This window comes from Lepus europaeus, chromosome X (assembly GCF_033115175.1).
Source record: "Lepus europaeus isolate LE1 chromosome X, mLepTim1.pri, whole genome shotgun sequence".
NCBI lineage: Eukaryota > Metazoa > Chordata > Mammalia > Lagomorpha > Leporidae > Lepus > Lepus europaeus.
Genome location: NC_084850.1, coordinates 53,123,445 through 53,129,628, shown reverse-complemented (window position 1 = coordinate 53,129,628; position 6,184 = coordinate 53,123,445).

Sequence of the window (6,184 nt, the reverse complement as noted above, 5' to 3'; positions counted from 1 at the left end):
CAGTTCTTCATCCTACAGATGCTGAAGAGAATTACTTACCTCCTCTGTACTAAAATTAATATGTTTGAGGAAACAGTTATTTCTGAGGATCCTCTTAGTCAAGCAGACCTCTCATCTTTACAAGTCCATTAAAAAACAGCAGGGAAATCCACTATTACAGGAAAAGTTCTTCATGGGAATACAAAGAAAATAGGAAAAGAAAAAAACATAGGTCTCAAACTTAACCCAGAATTTTAGCATAATTTTCATATAAATTCATGAAACAAGAACTCATAGACAAAATAATTAATAGGTTAGGGGAGGAAAATATTTCTACAGAGAGGGGACATTTAGACTGGTGGTTAAGATACCCGTGTCCCACATACTCCACATTGCAGTCAAATTGAGTTTGAGATTCCTGGCTCTGTCTCCTGGTTCCATATTCACGTTAGTTCAGATTCTGGGAGGCAGCAGTGACAGTTCAAGAATTAGATTCCTGTTAGCCATTTGGGAAACCTGGATTGTGTTCCTGGCTTTGGTCTCTAGCCCAGCACTGGTCATTGCAGGTATTTGGGGAGTGCACCAGTGGATGGTAGCTTTCTCTCTTTCTCTCCTTTCCTTTTTTGTTAAAGATTTATTTGAAAGAGTTACAGAGAGGAGAAAGAGAGAGAGAGAGAGAGAGAGAGAGAGAGAGAGAGAGAATGAACAAATGAACTTCCAGCCACTGGTTCACCCCCTAGATGTTTGCAATGGCCAGGGGTGGGCCAGGCCAAAGCCAGGAGGCAGGAGACTCATCTGAGCTTCCTATGTAGGTGGCAGGACCCAAAGCACTGAGGCATCTTCTGCTGCCTTTCCCCGGCTACCAACAGGGAGCGGATCATAAGAGGAGCAGCTGGGACTCAAATCAGCATGCACGTGGGTGCCATTGCTGCAGGTGGTGGCTTCACTCACTATGCCACAACACTGGTCCCTTCTCCCTCCCTTTGAGATAGATGATAGGTAGGTAGTTAGGTAAAGCAGTATAAATGTTTCCCAGAAAATTAAAAATAGAATTATATGATTCGGCAACCTCACTTCTGACTCTATATCTGAAGAAATTGAAATCAAAATCACCAAAAGATATTTGCATGCCTATATTCATTGCAGCATTATAAACAATGGCCAAGACATGGAAGCAACCAAAGTTTCCATCAACAAATCAACAAATCAATGGCTAAAGAAAGCATGGAATATACATGCCATATGGTATTATTCAGACCTTAAAAAAGGAAGTCCTGTCATTTGCAACAACCTGGATGGACCTAGAAAACATTGTGCTAAGTAACTTAATCCAGACACAGAAGAACAAATACTGCATGATACCACTTACATGAAGAATCCAAAAAAGTCAAACTCATAAAAGCAGAGAGTAGAATGGAGGTTGCCAGAGGCTGGGGGAAGAAGGGATTGGGAAGTATTAGTCAAAGGCTACAAAGTATCAGTTATACAAAATGAATGAGTCCTATAAATCCAATGGATGAACATAGTGACTATATTTAACATTATATAATGTATTTAATATTATGCTAAGAGGGTAGATCTTATGTTAAGTGTTCTTATAAAATAATAATGATAGTGAGTAGAGAAAGAACAAGAGGAAATTGATTGTGAATATGGATATGCTTATAGCAGAGATTATAGTGATGGTTTCATGGGTACACGCTTATTCTCAAACTCATTAAGTAAATATGTACTATTTTTTGTAAATGGATTATACCTCAAAAAATTTTTTTAAAGAAAGCAAACTGATGGTTACCAAGGGTTCAGAGTTAGATGATGGAGATGGTTGTACAGTAATTTGAATATACTTAATATCACTGAACTTGATATTTAAGAAATGGCTAAAATGGTAAATTTTATCTTATACATATTTTATCACAATTTAGAAATGATGACATCTGAATGAAGTCTAGAGTTTAGTTATAGCCCTTGTCCCTACAGTTGAGGAACAGTGTTTCTTCTTCTTTTTCTTCTCTTCTTCTTCTTCTTCTTCTTCTTCTTCTTCTTCTTCTTCTTCTTCTTCTTCCTCTTCCTCTTCCTCCTCTTCCTCTTCCTCCTCTTCCTCCTCTTCCTCCTCTTCCTCCTCTTCCTCTTCTTCTTCCTATTTGTTGAACTTTTTACATAGTCTAGGGTTAATCTTATCAATATAAAGTAAACTGAAAATAGATCACTGTAAAAATTAAAAGAGGGGATAAGAGAAGAAGGGGGAGGAAGGGTGAGTGCGTGGGCAGAAGGAGAATAGGGTGGGGTGTTTCACTATATTACTAAATCTATATATATGAAACACATGAAATTTGTATACCCTAAATAAAAATGATACCAACTTTAGAAAAAGAAACTCTTACAATTTGTACTTATTTTATTTGTTTCTTCACCCTTCTACACATACACCACTAGACCATAATCTGCAAAGGAGCAGTAACCATATCTAGTATTATTGCATATTATATCTCTAGCACCTAACATAGTGTCTGTATATATCTTTGCATTCAATAAACACTGGTGGGTGACAGAGAGCAAATAAGAGGGGAGACAATACAATCCAGGCAGATCTAACTCCAGGGGATGTGCTCTTAACCACTAAATTACACTGATTAATTGCTATGGGCTTCTAGTACCAACTTTCGGCCAAGTGCATGGTTCAGTTATCTGCAATGTTCACAACAAACCCAGCTCCATGTGCTGTGTTAAAGCCTAGAAAGTAGCAACAGGTAGAGTTTCTAGGATAGTCTATTAAATTCTACCTTAGTCTGTTTGTCACTCCCATAGTCCAGTACTAGACATCACTGTTCCAACTGCAATATACATTCCAACAAAGCAAGGTACAGGAGAGGCACATCTGCCAATGTGCTTTTCCTGCATGCTAGTAGCCTTGACACAAGAACACAAGAACTGTCTGTTTTATTCTCTGTCCCTCTATTTAATTTATTTTTTTTTGTATTTAGTAAACTTTTTTTTATTTAATGAATATAAATTCCCAAAGTACAGCTTATGAAGTACAGAGGCTTCCCCACCCACAACTCTCCCGCCCACCCACAACCCTCCCCTTTCCCATTCGCTCTCCCCTTCCATTCACATCAAGATTCATTTTCAATTCTCTTTATATACAGAAAATCAGTTTAGTATATATAAAGATTTCAACAGTTTGCCCTCACATAGCAACACAAAGTGAAAAAATACTGTTGGAGTACTAGTTATAGCATTAAATAACAGTGTACATCACATTAATGACAGAGATCCTGCATGATATTTTTTTTAAAAAAAAGATTGATTACTTTTCTATGTAATTTCCAATTTAACACCAAGGTTTTTTTTTTTTCATTTTCAATTATCTTTATATACAGAAGATCACTTCAGTATATAATTAGTAAAGATTTCATCAGTTTGCACCCACACATAACCACAAAGTGTAAAATACTGTTTCAGTACTAGCTATATCATTACTTCACCTTGGACAACCTATTAAGGACAGATCCCACATGGGATGTAAGTACACAGTGACTCCTGATGTTGATTTAACAATTTAACACCCTTGTTTATGGCGTCAGTAATCTCCCTAGGCTCTAGTCATGAGTTGCCGAAGCTATGGAAGCCTTTAGGGTTCGCCGACTTCGATCCTATTCCGACAGGGCCATAGTCAAAGTGGAAGTTCTCTCCTCCCTTCAGAGAAAGGTACCTCCTACTTTGATGGCCCCGTTCTTTCCATTGGGATCACACTCGCTGAGATCCTTCATGTAGGTCTTCTTCTTCTTCATCTGTTTTTTTTTTTTTCCAGAGTGTCTTGGCTTTCCATGCCTAAAATACTCTCATAGGCTCTTCAGCCAGATCCAAATGCCTTAAGGGCTTATTTTGAGGTCAGAGTGCTATTTAGGACATCTGTCATCCTATGAGTCTGCTGTGTCTCCCCCTTCCCATGTTGGATCCTTCTCTCCCATTTATTGGTTTTATGTTAGTATTAGCAGACATTAATCTTGTCTGTGTGATCCCTTTGACTCTTAGATCTATCAGTGTGATTAATTGTGAACTGAAATAGATCACCTGGACTGGTGAAATGACATTGGTACATGCCACCTTGATGGGATTGTATTGGAATCCCCTGGCACTTTTCTAACTCCATCATTTGGGGCAAGTCTGATTGAGCATGTCCCCAATTGTACATCTCCTCCCTCTCTTTTTCCCATTCTAATATTTAACCGGGATCACTTTTCAGTTAAAATTTAAACACCTAAGAATAATTGTGTGTTAATTACAGAGTTCACAAAGAAATACTAAAATGGATAAAGTATTACATTGCACAAAACAGTCAGCACCATAGCTGATCAAGTCACTATTTATTTTAGTGTCCATTACACTTCCACAGGTTTCCCTTTGGTGCTCAGTTAGTTGTCACCGATCAGGGAAAACAAATGATATTCGTCTCTTTGGGACTGGCTTAATTCATTCAGCATGATGCTTTCCAGATTGCTCCATCTTATTGCAAATGACTGGGTTTCATTGTTTTTGACTGCTGTATAGTATTCCATAGAGTACATGTCCCATAGTTTGTTTATCCATTCTACTGTTGATGGGCATTTGGGTTGGTTCCAGGTCTTCGCTATTGTGAATTGAGCTGCAATAAACATTAATGTGCAGACGGCTTTATTGTTGGCCAATTTAATTTCCTTTGGGTAAATCCCAAGGAGTGGGATGGCTGGGTTGAATGGTAGGGTTATGTTCAGGTTTCTGAGGAATCTCCAGACTGACTTCCATAGTGGCTTTACCAGTTTGCATTCCCACTAACAGTGGGTTAGTGTCCCTTTTTCCCCACAACCTCTCCAGCATCTATTGTTGGTTGATTTCTGAATATGGGCCATTCTCACCAGGGTGAGGTGAAACCTCATTGTGGTTTTGATTTGCATTTCCCTGACTGCTAGTGATCTTGAACATTTTTTCATGTGTCTGTTGGCCATTTGGATTTCCTCTTTGGAAAGATGTCTGTTGAGGTCTTTGGCCCATCTCTTAAGTGGATTGTTTGTTTTGATGTTGTGGATTTTCTTGATTTCTTTGTAGATTCTGGTTATCAACCCTTTATCTGTTGCATAGTTTGCAAATATTTTTTCCCATTCTGTCCGTTGCCTCTTCACTTTCCTGACTGTTTCTTTTGCAGTACAGAAACTTCTCAATTTGATGCAATCCCAAATGTTAATTTTGGTTTTGACTGCCTGTGCTCCTGGGGTCTTTTCCAAGAAGTCTTTGCCTGTACCTATATCTTGCAGGGTTTCTCCAATGCTCTCTAATAATTTGATGGTTTCGGTTCGTAGATTTAAGTCTTTAATCCATGTTGAGTGAATTTTTGTGTAAGGTGAAAGGTAGGGATCTGGCTTCATGATTCTGCACGTGGAAATCCAGTTTTCCCAGCACCAGTTATGTAATAGACTGTCCTTAATCCAGGGATTGGTTTTAGATCCTTGATCAAATATAAGTTGGCTGTAGATGTTTGGATTGATTTCTGGTGTTTCTATTCTGTTCCATTGGTCTATCCATCTGTTTCTGTACGAGGACCATGCTGTTTTGATAACTACTACCCTGTAGTATGTCCTGAAATCTGGTATTGTGATGCCTCCGGATTTATTTTTGTTTTACAAGATTGCTTTAGCTATTTGAGGTCTCCTGTGTCTCCATATGAATTTCAACATCCTTTTTTTCTAGATCTGAGAAGAATGCCTTTGGTATTTTGATTGGTACTGCATTGAATCTGTAAATTGCTTTTGGGAGAATGTACATTTTGGTGATGTTGATTCTTCCAATCCATGAGCATGGAAGATTTCTCTATTTTTTGGTATCCTCTTCTATTTCTTTCTGTAAGGTTTTGTAGTTTTCATAGTAGAGATCTTTAACGTCCTTGGTGAAGTTTATTCCAAGGTATTTGATTGTTTTTGTAGCTATTGAGAATGGGATTGAACTTAGAAGTTCTTCCTCAGCCACGGCATTGTCTGTGAATACAAAGGCTGTTGATTTTTTTGCATTGATTTTATATCCTGCTACTTTGCCAAACTCTTCGATGAATTCCAGTAGTCTCTTAGTAGAGTTCTTTGGATCCCCTAAGTAAAGAATCATATCATCTGCAAAGAGGGATAGTTTGAGTTCTGCCTTCCCAATTTGTATCCCTTTAATTACTTTTTCTTGC